The following is a 24,071-nucleotide window of genomic DNA, read 5'->3' as shown; positions in this document are numbered from 1 at the left end:
CAGTACAGAAACCAGCCTGCGTCTGATCACCCTGCCGGCATTGTTCACCGAGTATTTCGCTCGTCTCACTAGGCTCAAGCAACCTGAGGTTTTCACCTCCCTTGTTCATTTTGTGATCGCCAAGGACCATCTACCACACCCTCTCTCTACCATAGGTATAACAGAGTTAAACCGCTGCGATGGCTGGCTGTTTTATCAATTTTCACCCCCTTTCTTTATCCTTCCAAAAATTCAAGCACCCCACCGAGATTTATATTTTGCGACGAAAAATTCTAAGAATGTCTTAGCCTGCAGCATGTCAGTAGGAACGTTATGAACATTGAATCAGCCTTCTGTCGCAATTTCTAAACTCTTGTAACCTTTTCACAGGATTCAGAGAGAAATTATAGATTAGGAAACCATTTTATGGAGATTTAGCAGTGAACTTTTGAGAGTAATATAGTAATAATAATAATAATCTTTATTCAGCATAATCTGAACATACAAAGAAACGGAAGCGCCGAAGCCACAAGTAATAAATTTATATCTAATTTGCGGCAAAACACCTCAAAATATATTAAGAAATAGACAATTTTTGGCTGAGAAGCCGCGTCCCCCTTTAACGATTCGAGAAAGTAAACTGTTCGTTAATAATTTTTCTTTTATTTGAATGGCACTATCGAGCAGACGGATGTAGGGACACGAGGGGCTCGTTGTGGCACACTTGAAATAAGCGAGCAGTCTTAAGTGACCGCAAGAAAATGTGTGTTATTTTTAATTTCTTGTGTTAATCAGTGGAAATTTAGTGGCGTAATCACCTGCGTTAATCAGTGGAAATTTAGTGGCGTAATCACCTGCGTATGCCGCTATAGATCAGTGCTCGCAAATAATGTGTAGAAGTAAAGTTGCAAAAACTAAATTTTGCAGAAAAATTCACAATTTGTTTCAATTTCTTGTTACTCATGTGCAATGAAGGTCGTTCCAGGAAGAGCTCCAATGGGAAGCGGATGCCTTCGAAAGAGCCGCTCAATGCACCGGCGAGCGGATCAGAAGAGAAGCCGGAGGCGGAAGACCAGCCTCACGAGGCAGCGGACAATAAGGTGGACAAAGTAACGGGTGAGCACATTTAACTTTCCCACACTGCCGCCATCGGGGAAGGATGTTGGCGACACCAGAACTCCTTACCGAAAGCTCCGAGTTTGTTAAAAAGCAGTCGCAGTTTAATATTATATAGTATTCAGGATACAACTTAAAAAAATTGGCTGTGGTTTAGCTCTGGTTAAACATGGAGTGACGCGAGAGCTCCACCGATCCGCCTACTTGTGCAGCTGCGACAACTTTCCTCTTCTCCACCCTCTCCCCCCACTCCTCACTGCGCATGCGCACAGCTGATGCAGCTCGATTTAGTCGGTGCCCCGCACTGCCGGCAGCAGCAGCTGCTCTGCACCACGTGACCAACCGGCTCAAGGCCAGGGCGCCGCCACGGAGCTCAAGGGGTGCCATGCTGAAGGCTCGAAGAGCTGGCGTAGTGTAGCTCTCGCTACAAAAATTAGAGATCACTGAGGCGACCCGCATTGGGAGAATGCGAAATGACTGACGCCTCCTCGGCACTCGTTGTCTCTTTTTGCCGCTCATTATCTTTTTCTTTTTTTGTTATTTAACTACTCGGTTAGCATAATTATTTGTGCTTTAATTAAATATCGATTTATTTATGCTGATTATACCTTCTTTTATCTCAAGCCATTTTGGTTTCTTGAATTTGGCGCCGTGGTTACTTTCTCGTTCACTTACTAAGCCCCGTCCAATCGTTTTGCTGATAATTAATTCAAAAATTATTCTATGTCAATAACTTCTTGTTCAGTTAGTTATCACTCATCAAATACATGTCAATGCATTTCAAACTTTAATTTCACTCCTTTGCCTATTTTTGCACTTTCTTACCGCCCGCGGCTTCTTTCCTGTCCACTCACTATATCGACGTCCGCGCTATTTCGATGTTTTTTTTCGAAATTTTTGGCTCTAATTAATTTGCTAATCATCCAATCTACTTCTTTTGCGCAGCATCCTCACATAGCCCTTTTTCGATTACAACCACTCCTTTGATGCTACCTCTTCTGAGAACATCAGAACTGCTGCGGACACGTTTTGCGGGCACGTTTTGTTGGCACGACCCTGCCGACATAGGCTAGAAATACTTTCGCATTAAAGAAAGAAAACAGCTGATAACCATGGGTCATGATCCTCGCCTTCCTGTATTAGTCGATAGCGTATACAGCTCGTTCGGTCGAACAGCCCGTCGGCGTAGTTATAGGCGGTATCACGTGTCGGAAATACGCGGGGGTTGTGTAAAAAGAACTGTACCATGGCACTTTGAGGCTCTAGTGATTGAGATGTGATTGGTGTGTGTTCGGAGATAATTTAATGAAATCATTGCAGTTAATCGATTAATAAAGAAATGAAAAAATATTGGAAAAAAGGGGTTCAGACGTGTCAGAAGGCTCAGAAGAAGAAATCAGTGCTTGATGATGATGGTAACTAAGAAAATTCGGATTGTGTAATTGATCAATTAATTAACTGAAACAATTGAAAAATGAAAAATGGCTTCATATGTCTCAAGCTGCTCATGAAAGTCTAACCCACTACGGTATCACGTAGTACCCATAAAGAGGAGTGGTGCCTTCTGCGATTTTTACTCAGCTGGCCAGTCACAGCAGGAAACGAAATCAGGATCTCGCTGCACAACATATATTCGTATTCAACCGAGGACGACGACTTTGATGTTCAAGCAGTGAACGATAATCTAACAGCTCTCATTACAGAGTGCGCAGTAGAAGTAGACGGTCGGATGGTTACACAGAATATTGGCAGGCGCTCACAAAAGCTTTAACGCCAAAGTATGAAAGGCTCTAACCCAACAGAGAAAATAGAGCTAGCAGAGTTGTCAAAACTAATCAATATGCAATAGTCAATGTAATCAAGACGTAAATTAAGCAGGAAGTATCTCACAGCAATGGGACATCCCAACAGTAGCGAAAGAGGAAGTAAAGAAAGAATGGGAACAATGCAGAGCGGGAAAGCAGCTCGTGACGATCAAGTAACAGCATATCTCTTGAAGGGTGATGGGTCGATTGCGCTATAAAATCTAGCCACAATGTATACGCAATGCCTTATACGATCTCGAGCCTGCCGGAAGCTTGGAACAATGCCAACATTATCTCAATCCATATGAAAAGAGACGTCAAGGACCTGAAGAATTACAGACCGATCAGCTTACTGTCCGTGGCCTACAAGGCATTTACTAAGGTATTCGGAAATAGTCAGGACAACCCTAAACTTCAATCAACCAAATGATCTGGTAGGCTTTCGTAAAGGATACTCGACGATAGACCATATTCACGCTATCAATCACGTGATAGAGAAATCCGCAGGATACAACTAGCCCCTATATATAGCCTTCATAGATTACGAGAAGGCATTTGACTCAGCTACCGTAGAAGAGGGGCGACCCCCCCACCATCCTCGAAATTTTTTCAGAGGGGGAAGCGCCTTCTTTGCCTCTAACTGTGTGTGCACAGGTCAGATTTCTGAGAGACGCCTAAATTCTAGGATATTAATGTAAAGTACAGTAGGAATGAACTAGTTGGCTTCCTTCTTCTTTCTTGAGTTGTATCTGGCTGTTGAAGAATAAGAATGGGGTGGAGCGCATTTGGCAGCTCCTCTCAGATCATGAATGGCAGTTTACCAATATCCCCCAAGAGAAAAGTATACAACAGCTGCATCTTACCGGTACTCACCTATGGGACAGAAGCGTGGAGGCTAACAAAGAGGGTTCAGCTTAAGAAGAACGCAACGACCTATGAAAAAAACAATTGGTTTATTGGTTTTGGTTTATTGGGGTTTAACGTCTCAAAGCGACTCAGGCTATGAGGGACGCCGTGGGGGAGCGCTCCGGAAATTTTGACCATCTGGGGTTCTTTTACGTGCACTGACATCGCACAGTACACGGGCCTCTAAAGTGTCGCCTCCATCAAAATTCGAGGAAAGAACAATGATAGGTGTAACGTTAAGAGATCGGAAGAGGTCAGAGTGGGTGAGGGAACAAACGCGGGTTGATGACACCCTAGTCGAAGTCAAGGAGCAGAAATGGGCTTGGTCAGGGCATTGAGCGCGGTCTTCTCCCTGCACATACATCATGTCTCTAGCTTTCCTTTAAAAAACTGGCTGTTGTTTAGCTCCGGTTTTGAGGTTGTCTAGGTCCCGCTCGGAGGACCCGGCCGTGCAGACCATCGCCACCGGCCGTGCTGCCAGTGTTATGGACCTCAGGAACATAAACACTTCAGTGCAGTGGGGTCGTGCGGGGACCCTGGGGCGTGCCCCGAATTCCTCTGTAAATAAAGTTTCTCTCTCTCTTTCTTTCTCCTTAGCTCGGGTTAAACCTGGAGTGACGCGATAGCTACAGCTGGCCGAGTGGAGCTCGCCGAGTCGAATTGGTCTTTCGCCGCCGCGTTTCGCTGGGCGTTCCTCTTTCATCTTCGTCCCTTGGCGTGGATTCACAGCTACTGCGTAATTTCCGTTCCTCAAATTCATTTTCTTCATTACACCCCTCTTTCTGTTTCTTCATTCAATCCAGTTCTTCCTTTCCTCTACAAACGGATGATGGGTGTCCACCGAGATATGCGAGACAGTTTCTGCGTAATTTCCTTTCTTAAAATACAATTTTCATTTTTTTCATTAATGTCCTCTTTCTTCTTTCACTCCCACTTCCTCCCTGTACGGTGAGATTCGGGTGTCCACCGCGGCGGTTGCTAGGCAACGGCTCAAGGCCGGTGCGACCACGGCCAGGGTGCAACCACAGCGAAAGTGCTACCATGCTGAAGAGGCGAAGCGGCTGGCATAGACTAGCTATCGCTACAAAAATAGAGGCCAGTGGACAGAAACTTGTTTTCGCGATAGAAACTCTGTTCTATCGCTGTTTTAGGCTACAAACCTCAGATTTCCGGTAACATTTCGTCCTTGATTTTTCTGCAGCGACAACGGCGACACAGCATCAACCGCCGTTGGGCGGTGCCACTGCCCACTCCCTTAGACGCCAGTCCACGCATACTCTTTCTCCTACCGACGGTAATACGACGCTACCGCCGCACGCGGACCCCAGCGACAGCATGGCGAACGACCCAGATAAGCCGCAGGTGTCGGAGGCTAGACTGCGGGACGCGCCACAGCAGCAGTCGACACCGTCCCCGAGAAAACAGTCTGACGCTCCGGCGGCTTCGGACCTCAAGAGGTCTGCCGGTGCGGAGGAGATGCGCAGTCCGGCTGGCCGTCGTTCCTTCCTGACAAATGCCAGGGAGACGAGCTGGATCTCCAGAGGGAGGAAGGGCATGACGGAGATGTCCACCGGCAGCTATGGACATCCTGTTGGGCCCTTCTCGGCCAAGGCTGGTGTGAGTGCGTTGTGCGCTCAGTTCGTTTTCCAGCGGGGGCGGTTTCTGACAGTGTGCCTGTTAAGCACGGAATATTAAGGCGAAAGCCTTCAATGGCTCATACTGTTACCCGTTTGTAAGGGATCGGCAGTGTACGCGGGGTCAACGAAACGCGGCTGGGGGCGCTCAAAGCGAAGCGTCTCCTTTCTTGGAACGCGGCGCTCGCGAACGCGCCGGGAAGTACGGGTGACCCCCGCCCCGCGGTCCCGATTCGCGCACGTGCTGGCACGATTGTGTATTTGTGTTTGTTTTTATTTTTATTTTGTGGTGGAGAGGGTTCTTCACCTTACGGAAGCTGGAGGGCTGGCCAGGCTCTCGATAAACCAATCATGTGAACAATTAACATGATTGGAAGCCACGGAATATGGGCCGGGCCTTTAGGGCTTTAGAACCGGGCCCCGGAGCCGGAAGCGGGGTTCTGCGCTAAGGTGAGATGCTATGCATCTTCGGTCGGCTATGCCGAGTAGGGGCCTCCCCTAGTGTTAGCCAGTTCCACCTTTTTGTTGTTTGTCCTTTTGCCATTTAATTTGTCTCGAGTGTCTAAACTTCTATACGCTGTAAATATCTGTACATAAACTTCAAGTATTCCTTTATCCCTGCGTCTAAACTCCTCACAAGAACGTCTCGGACGGGGCACCCCTGGTGCGAAGGAACCTTTCAGTCTTCGAGTTAAACAAACCGTCTCTGGCGGGGCATCTCTGGTGCAAGGAAGATAGAAGAACCTGATCTTTACTCCGTTAGCAGAGGGCGTCGCAACTTTGGCAGCGTTTGACCCGTGTTAACCCGGGAGCTAAAAAAGATGAGAAAGCGAATGGTCGCTTCAGATAGAGGAGTACAAATTGATCCTAGCAGTGAAGTTTGATGACTGCCGATTAATTAGTTGCAAAAATGTCGAAATAGCGCGGACGTCAATACAGCCGCGGGAACGGTATGACGTCACATTCACCGGGAATCGTCACAGTATAGGGTCCTCGGCTTTCGCCTCTCAACACTTTAGTTGCCAAAGTGTCCTCGCAATTGTTTAGTTTCTCTAATGTGCAATTCATGGCCAATAGGAGAGCAAGTCGTCTCTTATTTTGTGCAAACCTTGCATTTAGATGTACATCTGCTCGTTTGTTCGAATTTGCAGACGGGATAATGAATGTTATGGCATTCTTGATTATCGGGCAGCGTTCATTTTTGCATTATGTTTTTGCCAAATGTTGTGCTTCTGCAGTCTGTAGCTCATCGGCACATGATGCTTAGAGCGCCCATGGTTGCTGACGGGGTCTTGAAAAAGTTCCATGCAAGCTCCCATAGACGTGGCGCCAGCTTTCCCTCTAGGTAATAATCAGTAACTCTATGCCACCGATACCAACACCTCGTCATCGTAGGGCCACCGCTTAAAAGGTGCAACTATTTAAGTTATTGCATCATACCCTAAATTGCGCAACTTAAGGGTCCCCTCTAATTTTTTATAGGTTCAGCCTGAGTAGTTGTTGAAAATCATTTCTGCTGTAATTCATCTTACGCGCAGGCACAGTAATTAGCTTCAACAACGCAGTTGACAGGCTGTGTCTGGACCCGTGGACGTCCTTACCGCAATTTCGCTTACCGTGGTTAGTGTCAGCCTGCAAGGCGCTTAATAGCCAGACGTTATTCAGCGAAGAAATTACAGGGTACTAACCTGGCAACATTGGTTCCTTTACATCGCACGATTTCCGGTACTATGAAGGTCGCTATTACCATGAAACTGAAACTTTATAACAATGTTGATTTTTGTTATTAAAGTAAATACTTTTTCTCAATGTATTTCTTTTTTAAATGTTTCTGAAACATTGAGGGCCAGAGCCTATAAGTGGCCTTTACCGCTAGAGGCGGATTTAAGTTGTTTTTACCGCGGCACGAATCACTTTCCTGTCAACGCAACGGCTGGTCCGAGATCCTTTTCTCATGCGTTTCACCTAGAAGACTTGTGCAGTTAACGCGAGTTGAAGGTTTTCGCATTCGTTCCACATAAAACGGGCCGACAAACTTTTTCTGGTTTGACGCTCATGCACGTAGAAGCAAACTTAACTGGGCAGGATAAAGGAATCCTTCAGCTAGCTACGTATAATGTATTCGTAGCAGCCTTGTTGAGAAAATAAGTTCTGTTAGAGCGGTCTATCACGAGTAAGTTCATCCTGAAGTGATCACCTTCAAATACCGTTATAATGCGCCCATTTATATATAACGGTTGTTATTGGTACTGGGGATCAAACCCTGCACCTCCCGAATGTAAGGCGGATGCTCTACACAAGCGACGGGACGCCGAAGCGGCCAGCTGGCTGGACGCGGAGACAGCCGGCTGGCTTGTGACGTCACAGGATCAAGGAGCTGTAGTTTGAGGCGACACCGCCAGGTGGACCAATTCAAGGAAAGAATGAGGGGAAAAATGCTTTCCGCTTGGTTTGTGGGAAAAACGGTGCTGTTTTTTATGGACTTCACAACGTTAGCTTTCATGGCACGACTAAACTAGAGCGCCTAAAATTCATGCAGTATCCCTTTAAAATAACTCTCCGTGTGACATGTAACGATGTACTGCAACTTCATTACAATTTTATAACTTTGTTTTGATGTTGATGCTGCACGGGGTATTCTTGCCGTGTTTTTGAGGTTAGGCAGACTATGAGCACGAAAGGATTCTCCTTAAAAGAGATTGTGACGCTCGTTAAAAGTAAGTCGTTAATATGTGCGTCACTTTCTGTGCAAGCATTCTTGGCTTTAGCGGTGAATGTAGCTCAAATGGTTAGCACAATCACCCCTCTATGGTGTATTCTTTTTTCTGATTTCATCAGACTGGAGGCGCACTTGCGTACATATAGATGCGTATACCGTACGAGCCGGATTCTTTCTCTGAACTTTTCTGCACATGCGCATTGGCTAGACACACGCACACGCACACGCACACGCACACACACACACACACACGCACGCACACGCGCGCGCGCACACACACACACACACACACACACACACACACACACGCACGCACGCACACGCACACACACACACGTTTTCATTTAAAATTTTAAAATTGCGTATATATTTAAGGGAACGTCTCTCTAATACATATGTTCCGGAGCCCTCCACTACGGCGTCTCTCATAGCCTTAGTCGTTTTTGGACGTTTAACAACATAAACCATAAACCACTACACACACGCGCGCGCGCACGCACGCACACACACCTGCCACGTCGCATGACATATTTGCGGCTGGCTGGTATGGTATACGTGTATACGCTAGCACGCGTGCGCTATGCTGCAACTCGGTCGCATGGAACGTATACGCCTCGTTCCAAAGCAGCGCAGCAAATCGGCCCAATATTGGAAATGTATTGCAAAAATAAACCCACCTATTTCCAATATTGGGCCAATTATACGTGCCGCTTGGGTTTTCGTCCTGTGTCCCGAGTCTTGTCGTACGTTCGCCGTATTTCACTACAAAGAGCGCACGCAGCCTTTTCAAAGGCCCCTTCTATTTCACCGTTTTCTTGCAGCCCACTCGTCGGAAAAAAATAGCCATCGCTGGGATTGCTTGCGGCGCCACAGTGTTCCTGCTCGCGGCCCTCGTCACCTTTGTGTTCAGGGGTCACACGCCGTCTCCAGCAGAGAGGAAGCACTGTGACAGCCTGCCCTGCCGCTTGCACGTGCAACTCCTAACGAGAGATCTCAACAGAAGCATCGATCCGTGCGACGACTTTTCCGCCTACGTGTGCTCCTCCTGGTCGCCCCCGACGGACCGCAGGGAACATGTCAAGACGCCCGTCGACGACATGGCCTTCTCGCGGCTCACCATCTTCAGCGAACTGCTCATCAAGGGCGCCCTGAAGTTCCCAGTGGCAGCCAACGCACTAGACATGTACAAGTCCTGCATGAACGCGCGGGACCACGGCGGCGCCTACCTGCCGCAGTTCCTGGCACTCATGCGGGAAATGGGTCTCGGCTGGCCGGAGCCACCGCGAGCCGACGCGAAACCCCTGGAGATGCTGGTGGCGTTGTCCTATAGGTGGCAGGTCCACTTGTGGTTCGAAGTCCGCGTGCTCGCCCGGCTTGGAAAATGGCTGCTGGCGTTCAGCCCCGCTCCGTCGCTGCCGTTCCTCCTGAACCAGTACGAATCTGTCAAGGACCGTAGCAGCTACACTGCGTATTGGATGGGCTACTACGGAGACCTCACGCACAACACCACTGCTCCAGTGAACGATGCCTCCCTCCAGGATACCATCGAGGAAACACGCAACATGGAGGGCACCGTGCTGATCCAGCTTTGCGAAATGATCTTTACTCGAATGAGGACCCCGGCTACATTCCGCCTTGAAGACATTGGCAACCACTCCCAGCCAATCAACACGGATACCTGGATAACCCTTCTTCGGGAAAACGTAGCGCTAAGTCCAGAACTGGCAGCCGCTGACGACGTAAATCTCAGCGACGAGAACCTCCTGAAGATCGTTGGGGGCTTCCTCAACGACTACCAACGACCACGAGTTGTCAGCCTGTTCGGTTGGACGTTCGTCCAGATGTTCGCGCCCATTGGCGAGCCCCGGATGCTCCTTAGACGTTTCGGCGCCAGGCACAAGGTCGACGTCTACCGTTCCCATTTCTGCAGCTTCCATACCGAGTCTACGTACAAGGCGCTTGTACTTTCCCTCGAAGTCGCCACCGACAACAGGGAGAGGGACCGGGAAATCATTGGCGCTGGATTCCAGAGGCTGGTCTCCGTTGCCATCAAGAAGGTGGAGGGCGTAGCGTGGCTGGACGCCGACAGCAAACGCATCGCCAGCGAGAAGCTGAGGTCGGTGAAGATGCGAGCGTGGCCCGAAGAGCAACTGGTGAACAACGAAGCGCTGGAGGAAATTTACCAGGACTACCCGAGTACGGGGGAACTGTTCGTCGAACTCTGGATTCAGGCACACAGGGTCATGCACCGTGCCAGCCAGAGAGTGCGTCGCATCAATGACTCGCAGGTCTACTGGGACGCTGTGAAGCTTGCACCCAACTTTCCGCCGTCTTACCCTAGGCTCGACTACGTTCTGGGCACGCTAGATGTACCCACCTACATGATCTACCCTCCGCTCTACTACAGTGGCGGCCCGAACTCCATGTTTTTCGGCGGCCTCGGGTACTTATTGGCGCTTAACTTAGTGAGGGCTCTGGACAAAGAGGGCGTCCGCTGGCTTCCGAACGGCACGGAGGTAGACTGCATTTTCTCCGAAGAGGCGAGAAAAGCCTACCAGGAGAGAGACAGCTGCCTCAACTTGTACGGTTTGGCGAGCGTGTTTCCGGAGTTGCCGGCGGCGGAGATTGCGTACGCGGCAATGGAAGAAGCCGACAACGGCGAAGGTGTTTACGTCGGAAAGGACATTTCGCCGGACACAGCCCTCTTCATGACCATGTGTTACATGTCCTGCACTGTACCTGGCTTCCACAGCGCCTTCACGTCAGACTGTAACCTCGTCGTGCGCAATTCTGCGGCATTCGCGAGAGCGTTCGAATGTTCCAATGGTTCCTAGATGAATCCTCAGAAAAAGTGCATTTTTTTTGGTTGACCGGTTCCACTGGAAAGCTTGCATATTCCGGATGCCGTGACATTTCATGAGGTGCCGTTCCGTATTCACCTGATTTTCTGCATAGAACTTGATGACCATCATTGACTACCGTGTGGTTCAATGACCATGCACTCACTCCTTAAAGTTTACTTTCATCTCTAGTTTAACTAATGTGACCTCTTTATCTATTATTGTGCTCCCGGGACAGCCTTCATTGAGAACTTGTGATATAGTTTGCTTATTGTTCTCGTTAACGATCTGGAGGACAGTGCCAGCGAAGAGCACGTTCTGCTTCGCTCAAAATAGGCAGATTTAGGGCAAATGCGCAGAACTGACGTCCCTAATGGCACGCGCTTTCCGATTTGCTGGTTCATGAGGCCAGGCATAGTTCAAGTGTTACGTATATGCCACCTCGAAAGCGCTTATACTGCTGGGCTTTCTAGGTTGAATCAGCAAGAAATTGTGTACTGACTTAGTCCGGGCGATCTGTGGCGTACACAGTGCTATAGGCGTGGCCAACGTATTAGCCGTTTACACAAATGTGGTTTACGCTCAAGAGCAACGCTTGATCAATTTCAGGGCTGTATGGCCATTGCTGCTTTGTGCCCGTGCAGCTGGGACGCGTACATGACGTCGTATATGTTGCTGCCAGCTCTGAGGATTTGTGGCGTTGTGGTTTCCTCAATTTGCTGCATCTTGGCTACTGTATTATCCGAGCTGTCTGCCTAGCATCATTTCTATGCATGCAATACGCGATTGTCTTCTTCACGCTCTCAAACTGTCTACAACGCTGTTTACGTTTCCCCAAGTGTCCATGTGCTTCTGACGTCCAGCCAGATGTTTTCTTGACAGGGATCGATGTATTGGCAGTGTCGAGGAATTGATTCATACGGGCCTATTTATTTTTGTACCTTAATAATCGGAAGCGTTTTTTTCCTTGAACCGTTTCAGTGCTTTGGTGTTTTGTTCCTTGTTTCTGCTAGGAAGACAGTTCTTTACCACCCAATTGTCACTGACGCATCAACGCCGTGCTCAGTCCTTGACATGACCATGCGATAAGGAGCGCCTATAGTAACCTGTGTCCCATATAGCTCGGCGCCACCAACGGCAGTGGCCTATGGAATAGCATTCGGCAATGGCGACTAAATAAATGCTCTGGTTCAGTTGGTTCAGTCCATGGTCCTAAAGAGTCAGTACTAAACTTATTGTGATAGCTCCAGAGTGCTCAGTCTGGAAGAGGTCAAAGGCCGATTCGGGCAGAAAGCTCAATGGCCGAGCACAGCCCGAGCCCGGCCTGCCTAGCTCGGCCCGGTGCCCGGCCCGGGCCCGCTCCCGCCGAGAGTGCTACGAATAGGCCAGTGTGTGCTGGTAGACTCGTCCTTTATTACTGACGGTCGAAAAAGTTTCCTGGTAAACTGAAAAATGAGATTACGAGCGTTTGCCCGTTCGCTTTCTTGAAGAATGATCTCTTGCATCGAGGAACCCGTCTCGACAAGGCGATGGGGCTGCGGGCAAACTGGCAGCCTTCGAAAGCATGGAGACTTCCACACTGTCTAGATAGTGGGTGACCGTATTTCGACCAAAACGTGGTATTCCTGCCACTGAATGCTTGGCCGAGGCTGCTATGGGGCAGGTTTGGGAGCCTGAATATTGTTCACATGCTGGAGAGGATTAACCGGTTGTCATGCAAAACTGTGAAAAGAAAGAGGTCAGCTCCGCAGAAAAGAATACGTGGCTGTGGAGTGTGGGAGAGAGTGAAAAGGTGGGCTTGAAACGATGTGTCCAGCTGTGTCAGGGAGCATGGTATGACTGGCTGCGTTGACGTGCAGAACAAGGATAAATTATTTAAGCAGCATGGGCGATGGAACTACCAGGGGACAGAAAAAAAATTAAAAGAAGACAAAATGTGGGAGGGTGTGTAAAAACTACTAGAATGAGGGGGGGGGGAGTGGAGGCCCTGGTATTTCCTTCTTCCATGCTGCTTAATTCCTTTCATAATTGAATGAAATAATATTACTTAAAGTGGAAGGGCCACTGGATCGCAACGACATGTAGTACCGGAGAATGCATCTGAGACGTGCTAACTAGCAGGCTGGTTAACTAATATCCTATAGTTCACTTTTTAACTATTACTGTTAGGCTCCGTGTTTATTGAGAAGCGTGTAGTCCACTGTAAATAATACCCATAGAGTTTTTAGAATCTCGAAAACGCGTTACCCTTGGTGGTGTGTCCTAACAAATTTTGGCTACATCGCGCCAAAATACATGCGCTTTCGAGAAACTTGCAAGCAAAGCAATCTCTCAGTTCCCGTAAATTGTCAAAAATACCAAAAATCGTTGGCGGTCTGCTAGCGTAATAGGACAGCGCAATCTTGGTAATCCACTAAATTCGTAAACGCCCTTGCGCCTTGCGTAACAGATTAACGGATACTATGCGGCATGTGGCCCATATGCGACATGTCGTAAATAGATAAGGCAGACGTTTGGGCGTGTTGGTTAGACATTATCGGTGCAGCGCATACGACGGCGACGAGAATAGGCACAGACACAATGTTGAACTTACAACTAGAGCTTATTGACCTCTGCCTCTGTTTACAGCGGCGGACAGTCTCAAAAGGGAAGAAAACACACACATAAAATAATATAAAAGGCAGAGCAGCTCTCCGTGCTCACAAATTAGCTTTCTATTTGCACATTAATAATATATTAAGTTTTTATTTTATTTCTCTCACACAGAAAATTGACTATTATTAACGCTGTGCCATTTTTTTCCCAATGACACGTGACTGTTATGACTGTCGGCATTTGCTCACGCATAGTCTAACCAGTCACAGACTCACAGGTTCAAGTACGCTGTGGGATTACTTTCTACATGCACTGCTTGATATTTTTTTTTCGTTACAAACGCCTACATTCCAAGAACTTTGTGTGCAGTGTCTTCTGTACTGATATCACCGGAGTTTCCAACACAAAATAAGCTTCAAGTGGAATTTCGCACCTCTGTCGACAAAAAGTGCATTGCTTTGGAAAAGTGTGCTGCAAAATTTTGCGCCACCAGCGTTCTACCACTCCTGGAAAGCACATCGTGCCCAGACCTGTTCGTATCTATGAAAACTCTTTCCCCAAATTTTTGTCTTGGCCCTCGGGTCATTAGTCCGTGAAATGAACGTCAGTTTTTAGTTCGCAGAGCTTGGACTGCTCTTACGAACAGCACAAATGGGAACAAGAGGGTGCAGAGTATTGGCATTATTTTGATTGTTTCTTTATGCTTAGGAGAGCAGAAAGTTGGGCAAGTTGGTTGATATGCATACAGAAAAAATTGCGCAGAAAAAACGAGGAGAAAGCAAAGACAAGACAAGGACGAGCGCTCGTCGTCTTGTCTTTGCTTTGTCGTCGTTTTCTCGGCGCAATTTTTGCAGTATGCTCTATGTTGAAACAGATGCTTGGGCAAGTTGGTAACTCATTTTCACCGGAACAGCGCGCACTAAGACACGGACAAGAAGGGAGACACGACACACACGAGCGCTGACTTTCAACTGGTGTTTATTGTTTGGAACGAGGCATATATACACAGTTCCAACAACACAAGGAAAACAACCATCCATTCATAGATTCATAGTCAATTCATGCATGTCACACTGAACAAGGACGATAACAACATTATCATTTTCCCTTCACTAAAAATGCCAATTCTTTTGAACTGATCGATAAAGAGGGGCTACTGACGCATACGTCTTTAGACCAGGCGATGTGCGCTGCTTCGATTATTTCGCGTGTTAATTGGTCACTGTGTTTACTTAAAATTCGTGTGCTAGTGGATGGTTGTTTCCTTGTGTTGTTGGAACTGTGTATATATGCCTCGTTCCAAACAATAAACACCAGTTGAAAGTCAGCGCTCGTGTGTGTCGTGTCTCCCTTTTTGTCCGTGTCTTAGTGCGCGCTGTTCCGGTGAAAACTCTATGTTGAGGGATACAGTATCTACAGCTAAGTGTGGGAACCCGTTCAGTAGCTGGTACTAGTGCAGGCTAGTTGATTTATTGTAATGGAGTGCACAGTGCGCAATGCCACAGACATGGACACTTACAGCGCTTACTTGCGTTTCTGTGCGGCATCTTTCTAGGCATGTTCTTTTGTGTTTTGTGTAATTTGATAGCACCGTAAAAAAAATTCGAAAGCACCAGTACGAGGATGACATGTTTGAGGATGGTGCTATATATTTATAACAAACGCTATCGTAAATGAGGTTACATGGGCTAGAGAGCAAGTAATGAAGGTAGTTGAGGGTGTGTTGTGGAATGATTCTGTACACGCCTTTTACTGATTTTCTTTTGTTTCAGAGAATATGCGGCGGCTATTCAAACCTTTTATAGAATAATTTGCAACAAGGGTAGCGCTTTCCAGCATTAGTTTGCCGCGAAGAATGACAGTGGTACTTTTTCTTCTAATTTTTTTTCTGGTGCCCTCAGTACTGTCATTAGGGGCTGTGAAGAACGATAGCGATGCCCTTTCTGCATTTTCACTGTTATATTTGTACCTTTTTCTACTTAATATGTGGAAATAAATGTGTATACCTATTTTGTGACCATGCGGGCAATTATGCGGGTAACACACAGGAAATAATGGGTACCTTATTTTCATAGCAAGACAGAAACAAATCGCACAAATGTTGGATAAAAAAATTGGAAGGCGGGAAATAAGTGTGTTCAGCGGAGAGAGGAAAGGAAGACTGAAGGATACCTTGTAGCTTTCTGCCAACTCCCTAAGAATGAAAATGGGACAAGGATCACTTGTGAAGATTGAAATTCTTTCTTCTTGTGGACAAAGCATGCAAAAAATTGGAGTGGAGACTTATGCTCCGTCTTCACGATATGAAGAGATAGCGTTAATGAGGTAAAGCCCATATATGCGGAATTGGTCATTCTAAACTTTACATTCGTATGTCCCTTGGGAGTTCTCATACCCCTCCTTGTGTAATGGTGCAACAGTTGAGGGACGCGCCACTGCCCTGCTATGGCAGGTGCTGCCACTGGTGGGTTTTGCGCGACAGAAATTGCTATTCCTTCTTTTTATTCTTCTTCACCTCTTTATAATGGCACATACCCACTTGGGGGGATTGGCCAAGGTGTAGTGGTTTACATTCCCTAGCAGCTCTTTCTTTTTCTTTTTCTCGCCTTCCTTTGTGTAGGTTACTCAACTCGGGCAGAACTCCTGGTTAACTTGCCATGCTTTTCCTTTCTTGTCTCTCTCAGAGATCTTTGTTTCGTCTCCTTCTTCTTTCTTTGCTCTTGTACACTACAGAAAGGACGTGAATTTCGAGCTGCCTGCAGCGCCTGCATGCATCACCGTCACTGCCCTGTCACTTCGGCCGCATACAGTTCGGCTATTGAAGCGAGGCTCGTAATTAACGGCTCGTTTAGGAGCACTGCTGTGGTGGCACGCGAGGGGGTGCATGGTCAGGTGTACTTAAAGCGAGAGCTGTTAAGCTCCCGTATATCGTAGTAGTAGTATGTAGAGGCACTGGACAAGTTTTCCTATTATTTCTTGAATTAAACACCCATCATATCAACGCTTTGCATCTTGGTATCGGCGATCGGAGGGAACTCTTGGTGAATTTTTTTAATGCCATTTGTTTCTGCACCCAACGCCCAACTGAATGTGAGAATAAAGAAGTGGCAGCCAAGCGCGGTCTGCTCACCGAGAACGCGCTATGGATATGCGAGCGGGTGCTCACGAGGCGAAGCAGAAGAAGATATGCTGTCCTGCGGTGCAGTCACTCTGAGCAGCCCGCCTGGCCCATCACTATTCGTGCTGCCCTGTTCCGGCCTGGCAACGTCCCTTCGCGGGCTGTAGGAGCGAGACATCGGCGGTGAGCGGACGACTTTTTCTGGCCAACAGGCATGGGGGGCAGTTAGAAGGCCAGAGAACGCCATTGAGTGCAGCAGCTCAGCTCCATGCCTGTCGTCTATGTGTGTGGGTGTGTACGCTAATTAGCATTTCGAGGCAGAATGCTGGTAGTGGAGGCAGTGACCTACTTAATGAGATGTAGTTGAGTTCGCAATTACTGCGGAGCCCTTAACTGTGGCGTCTCCCATAGCCCATGTCCCGATCGCTTCGGGATGTTTTACCCAACAAGTGTTTTTCCCGGGGTTATTCGGCAGTACCAGTGCCCACTCTACAAGAGGCACCGGCCAGTAGTACTCAGGTGGCGCTCCGACTGTGCCAATGCTAGGGTCAATAGCCAGTGCTAGGGGGACTAGCCGATGCTCTGCTGAAATGCTGCTGCCGTCCTTCGGCCGCGTGAGTATTGGCAGTCGCAAGACCACTAAAGTCCCGAAGTTTGTGTCTTGACTGTGGGAGTCTACATCTGAAACTATTGAGAGGTGAGCACTTGGCCGCTCGCCGTTTGTCGTTACGAGAGAACGAGAAAACGCTTTTGGCCACGATTGTCATTTTTGTTTCAACTGGGTTCCGAAAGAGCGGCAAAGGGTGCTCGGCGCTAATCGGCAAAAAATGGCGGCAGTGGACGCACGTCTGAGAGAGCTTGGTGCGCAGTTTTCTGCCTTCCATTCCTAGAACGAGAATTTGCACTCAGGCCGGCGACTGCTGGACGAGAACAGCGCGGACAATACCACTGCAATAATACATAGGAGTATACCTCTCATGGAGCCCCTTTGGTATATGTGTTTTCTGAGCTTGCGAGCTTCCACCGCACTTTGTCTCCTTCCAAGTAGCCGCCTCCGCCAGTTGCTAATGGGCACTGAAATTCTGTTGGACGTCCCATGGACGTCCTTAACGTCCACAAGACGTCCGTGGGAGTTTTAGTGCCTATTGGGTTCTGGCCGTTGTCGGGGCTCACTGAGCAGCATGCGATAGTACAACGCATTAAGTTATACCAAGAAGAGATCTCAAAAACGGAACATAACATTGGCAGTATGCCCCTAGCCATCCAGCCTTTTTTCCTTGGATGGGAAATTGGTCACCATGCAGGGCAGGACAGGACAGGATGGGGCAGGGCAGGACATGACAGGACAGGACCGGACAGGACGAGGCAAGGCAAGGCAGGCAAACAGGCGATAGATAGTGGTGTACCAGAAGAGCGCATATTTAGGGGATCTCATTCATGAAGCAAATAAACAATAGGGGATCTCATTCATGAAGCAAATAAACAATCACATATCCAACCGACAATTCAGTTCAACATGTGAACACACGTGACTTGACTACCCATAGAGTGCCCTTCGCGCGCATCTCTAATAGGCCGTTTTCAGGAACCCCAGTTGTTAATGTGCAGCCCTGTGCCACGCTTTTACTTGTGAAAAACATTTCAATTATCCGTGATCGTCATGCAGTGCAACCTTGCGAGATGACTGGAAAGAAGAAACACACGCCCGACGGACAAGACGCGAGCCCCGTTCGGAAGGCGTCGTTCCATGGCGGCGAGCGGGAGCATTCCAAGAAGAGCTCCAAGGGGAAGAAGCCGGCGCCGTCGAAAGAGCAGCTCAATGCCTCTGCGAGCGGATCCGAAGAGAAGCCGGTGGCGGAAGAACGGCCCCACGAGGCGACGGACACCAAGACCGAAAAAGTAACGGGTGAGCACATTTGACTTTTTCCACGCTGCAGTCGTCGGGGAAGGATGTCCGAGACACCGGGACCCCTTACTGACAACACTGTCGTTGTTAAAAAAGCAGGAGCAGTTTACGAGAGAGGACGCCGCTTTGAAATTCGAAAAAAGGAATAAAAAGTTTATTTTTCAAGTTCTGTCCGTAGGCATGTCTCGCTTTAATGCTGTCCCGAAGTCTCTTTACTGAAATCGATAGATATGTATACTCTAACAAATTGTTTCATGTTCTGCGATGGCTCTTCATTGCGGGGAATCGCAATGAAGAGCATGAAGGACAGAACTAACTGCGGGAAACGATGCCTTCATTTTTCATCCATATCATTTTGGAACTCTTTGAACTTAGACATCAAACAAACTATGATTTCTTTGTTCAAGGTCAAATTAAAGCTTTTCCTTCTTAATGTGTGATTTTTTTATTGATCCAATGTATCGAGGCTTCTGTGAGTGTTTTATTGTACATTATCCTGCCTTATATTGTTTGTATTTAAATATTTCAGTAACTCATATTACACTATCTACCTATATTTATTCTCTGCGTCACTATTTAAGGTGTTCTGTATTTTCTATTTTGTTGCTTACTGAAATTTATTTTCATGGAAGGTCCCACCCGCGGTCTTGTACCATGGGACCTCTCGCTGTATACGCTCGGAATTTTGTTTAAATTCCTTAATAAATCTTCACCTTCGACCGTTTGATGAATGGGTGTTACGGTTTTCTGCCTTGATAATCCTATTGTGGAGCATATTAAAAGCGAAAGCTGTTGCTTTCTGAGCCACAGCTTTGAAGGCCATGCACGTTGCGCCGTGACCTCTAAGCCTGAGGAGTGGCCTGACGTCATACCACGTGACTCGCCACAGCTGCGCTGGCTGCCTCCGCGCCCAGTCTCGCCACTCAGCTGATCGCGTGACTCCTCCTCTCCTAACACGTGATGCAGCTGCGCTCGCTGCCAGTACTCACTCCAGCGCGCTCTGCGACGCCATGGAGGCCGGATCTAGTCAGAGAACGGCTCAGTACAGATCCATATAGTAGAGAAACCAGGCGGCGTTCGATCACCTCGCTGACATTGCTCGCCGAGTATTTCGCTCGTCTCACTAGGTATAACAGGGTTAAAACCCTGCAAATTCTTTTTACGACTGTTTTATCAATTTTCACCCCTTTTCTTTATCCTTCCAAAAATTCAAGCATCCCAAAAAGTTCTAAGCCGAGATTTGGGTTCAGCGACGAAAAATTCTAAGAATGTCTTGGCCTGCAGCACGTCAGTAGGAACGGATCGAATGTTGAACCAGCCATCTCCCATATTTTCTAAACTTTGTAGCCTTTTCACAAGATGCAGAACGAAAATATATTTTCGAAAACGATTTTGCGGGGATTTAGCAGTGAAATTTTGCGTGACTAGTAGTACGTTTAATCCTAATATGCTCGAAAATGATTTCAAAATACATGAACAAGTACAGAATTTTTTTTTACTGAAAGCCGCGTCCCTCCTTAACTGCTCAAGACACAACTGTTCGTTGATAATTTCTTTTCTTTTTTTTTTTGGAATGGCATTATTGAGCAGACGGATGTAGGGACACGAGGGGCTCGTTGTAACACAACTGAATTAAGCGAACAGTACCCGAAACCGATGAAAGCGCAGGAAGATGCGTGTTGTGGTGTTAATGGAAAATTTGTGGCGTAATCACCTGCGTATGCCGCAATAGGTCAATGCGCACAAATAAGGTGCAGAGGCAATAGTTACGGAAAGTAGGTTTTGCAAAAAAATCACAATTTATTTTAATATATTTTTGCACACATCTGTCTGCCAAGTAGGGCGTTCCAAGAAGGGCTCCAAGGGGAAGCAGACGCTTTCGAAGGAGCAGCTCAATGAACCGGCGGGCGGTACAGAAGAGAAGCCGGTGGCGGAGGAACGGCCCCACGAGGGAGCGGACAATAAGGTGGACAAAGTAACGGGTGAGCACATTTAATTTTCCCACACTGCAGCCCTCGGGGAAGGATATAGCCGGATACAACAAAAAAATTGGCTGTGGTTTAGCTCTGGTTAAACCTGGAGCGACGGGAGAGCTCCGTCGAGCCGCCTACTTATACAGCTGCGACACCCCTCCCCATCTCCACTCCCCGCCCCCCCCCCCCCCCCCCTCGAAACGGCGCATGCGCACAGCTGTTGCAGCTAGGTTTCGTCGGCGCACCGCGCCGCCGCCAGCAGCAGCTACTCCGCATCACGTGACCAACCGGCTCAAGTCCAGGGACCTCAAGGGGTGCCACGCTGAAGGCTCGAAGCGCTGGCGTAGTGTAGCTCTCGCTACAAAAATAAGAGAGATAAGAGAGAATCATTTCGCATTCATAGAACGCGAAATGATTTACGCCTCCTCGGCACTCGTCGCCTCTTTCTGCCTCTCTTTATCATTTTTGTTTGTTATTTAACTTCCCAGTTAACGTAATTATATTGTGCTTTAAAGATCGATTTATTTACTCTGATTGTACCTTCTTTTATCTCAATCAGCCATTATGGTTTTTCAAATATGGAACCGTGGTTGCTTTCCCGTCCACTTACTATATCAGAGTCTTATCTATTCAACTTTCCAATGTGTTTGCTGATAATTCATTGACTAATTACTCTATGTCATTGAAACTTTTTATTCGATTAGTTATACCTCGTCAAATACATTTCAATGCATTTGAAACTTAATTTTCACTCCTTTGCCTAATTTTGCACTATCTTGTCGCCCAAGGCTGTTTTCCCGTCCACTGGCTATATCGACGTCCGCGCTATTTCGACGTTTTTTCCGACATTTTTGGCTCTTAATTAAGTAGCTAATCCTCCCATCGGCATAATTTTTTTGTGTAGCATCCTCGCATAATCCTTTTTCGATTACCACCACTATACCTCTTCTGAGGGCGTCACAACTGCTGCAGACGTGTTTTGCGGGCACGTTTTGGTGACACGACCCCGCTGACATAACCTAGAAATACTTTCGCATTAAAAAAAACTGGTAACAAAGGGTGATGGTCCGTGCCTTCCGTGCCGTGCATTACGCGATAGCGTATGCAGCTCGTTCGGTCGAAGAGCCGTCGGCGTCGTAGTGTAGTCGGCATGGCGTGTCGGAAATACTCGGAGGATGCGTAAAAAGAATCGTATCATGGTAACTTGTAGTTCTAGTTATTGAATGATTGATTGGTGCGTGATCTGCGATGATGATTTAATGAAATCATTGTAATCCGTCGCTTAGCTTAAGAAATGAAAATATTGAAAGAAGGATGTTCAAATTCGTGAAAGACATGAGAGCGCAAAACGGCAACACGGACGAGTAAGGGAACAGGACGAGCCTGGTTCTCTCCGTGGCGCAGTCCTTGCTGAAAAAGCTGAAGGGCAGCAAGGAAAACAACCGACCTGAAGATAAAAAGCAGGCAAGGCCGGAAGTTGTACCTTACGTACACCAAACTTCTCATAACCTCAAGAAGTTGGCCAATAAGTATGGCGTCGATGTGGTATTTTCAGCACCGCGAAAACTCGCCGGAATGTGTTCACGCATAGGAAGAAAAAAAGTACAAGAGTGGACCATCAAACACCGAATGCCACATGTTGGCTGAAAGAAAGGAGTAGTCTACGAGTTCCCGCTTACATGCGGCAAGGTGTACGTTGGACAAGCCGGACGTTGTCTTAATGAGCGCCTGCTTGAACACAAGAATTCATTAAACAAGAGAGGCCATATTCCAGGCCACTGCCAAGCCTGCTCTAAAGAGAAGCGTATAGCCTGCAAGCCTCGACTATCCGATTGCAAAGTGCTATTGAAAAGCCGACATAGGACAGAACGTGAGCTTGAGGAAGCCTTCTATATCAAGAAGCGAGGTGATAGTTGCATTAGTGACACGTCCGTTGTTCTTCGCCACAGTGAAATGCTGTTTCTTGGTGCATATCTGTGAGAGGTGAATGTCTGCTATCAAGAGCATGGATAAGGGCAAGGGCTACATAAACGTTCTTCTTTGAATAAATCCTGTTGAAAGTGCAGTGCTCGTCCTGTTCCCTTACTCGTCCGTGCTGCCGTTCTGCGCTCTCATGTCTTTCACGAATATGCACCAACAAGCCCAGCTTCAAGTACTTATTAGGAGGTTAAAAGATGTCAGAATGCGCAGAATGAAAAGCCAGTGCTTGATGATGATGCTAATTAAGAAAATTTGTGGTGCATAATTGATCAATTAAATGAAGCGATGGAATAAAAATTCAGGGAGGCACTTTGTTAACCTAAAGTGCGGTGAGGCGAAAGCCTTAAGCGCGGTGGTGCTACTTGTGTCACTGATGCGTTGTTAAGATGTTAGGCTTCGCCTCTAAGTGTCAAACGCGACAGCGTCTTGCAACGCTGCCAGGGAGTCCATAGAACGCCATCGCCCGTTGGGTTCTACGCCTTGCTCGTCGGTAAATTGGTTTTTGAGGAAAGGAAATGTAGCTGTCTGGCATATCTGTGTGGACACGTAATCCTCGCCGTAACAAGAAGGGAGGAAGATGGGAGTGAACGAAGACACCGTATTGACTAGACGCGCCTTTGTTCATTCCAAACCACCGGGCTGGCATGGCGGAGTGGTTAGCACGCCCGTCTCGCACACCGGAGACCGGGGTTCGATTCCCGAAGTCGACTACTCGGTTTTATTTATTTACCCAGCCTGACTAGAAGGGTTAATTAGGCTAATTAGGTGATTAAGCAGTCAACTAAACATAGTCCTACTTACTTGGAGCATCACTATGCGATCCCTTTAATTGGTTGCATGGTTACTAGCCAAAGTACAATTGGCCCCGTTTGAAACTAGAAATGCCCCCTACCCACTCAAAAAACAGTTCCAGAGAGTGTGATTTGACTCAGTCGAAACCTCAGCTGTCATGCAGGCATTACGGAATTAGGGCGTAGAAGAGGCTTATGTAAAAATACTGGAAGACATCAATAGGGCTGTAGGGCAGGCACAGTCGTCCATGAAGTCAGCAATAAAATTCCTATAAAGAAGAGTGCAAAGCAGGGAGACACGACCTCTCCAATGCTATTCATTGCCTGTTTACATAAGGTACTCAGAGGTCTGGATTGGGAGCAACTTAGGATAAGAGTTCATGGAGAATGCCTTGGTAACCTGCGATGCACTGTCATTGCCTTGTTGTAAGTCAGTCAGGGAAAGAAATGCAAACCATGATTACCGACTCAGACAGTCAAAGGAGAACTGTGGGTCAAAAATTTATTTCTATGAAACTAAGGTTGGTTGGTTTTGTGGGGTTTAACGTCCCAAAGCGACTCAGGCTATGAGAGACGACGTAGTGAAGGGCTTCGGAAATTTCAACCACCTGGGGTTCTTTAGCGTGCACTGCTATCGCACAGTACACGGGCCTCTAGAATTTAGTAATATTGAGCAGTCTTCGAAGGGAGCAAGTTTACGATTGGTAGC

At 47.5% G+C, this 24,071-nt stretch overlaps 1 pseudogene across 1 annotated transcript; it reads left to right on the top strand.

Moving 5' to 3' along the window:
* The first annotated feature begins 1,013 nt into the window (after positions 1 to 1,013).
* Positions 1,014 to 11,231, top strand: LOC149346576 (endothelin-converting enzyme 1-like; annotated as a pseudogene). The gene is made up of 3 exons (XR_016292096.1): positions 1,014 to 1,095; positions 5,008 to 5,423; positions 8,981 to 11,231. The product of XR_016292096.1 is annotated as an endothelin-converting enzyme 1-like (transcript).
* The last annotated feature ends 12,840 nt before the right edge of the window (positions 11,232 to 24,071 follow it).

Source organism: Amblyomma mixtum, chromosome 4, assembly GCF_055824585.1.
Source record: "Amblyomma mixtum isolate Tamu chromosome 4, ASM5582458v1, whole genome shotgun sequence".
NCBI lineage: Eukaryota > Metazoa > Arthropoda > Arachnida > Ixodida > Ixodidae > Amblyomma > Amblyomma mixtum.
The sequence above is the reverse complement of the archived record's forward strand: the minus strand, read 5'-3'. Positions and strand labels throughout refer to the sequence as shown.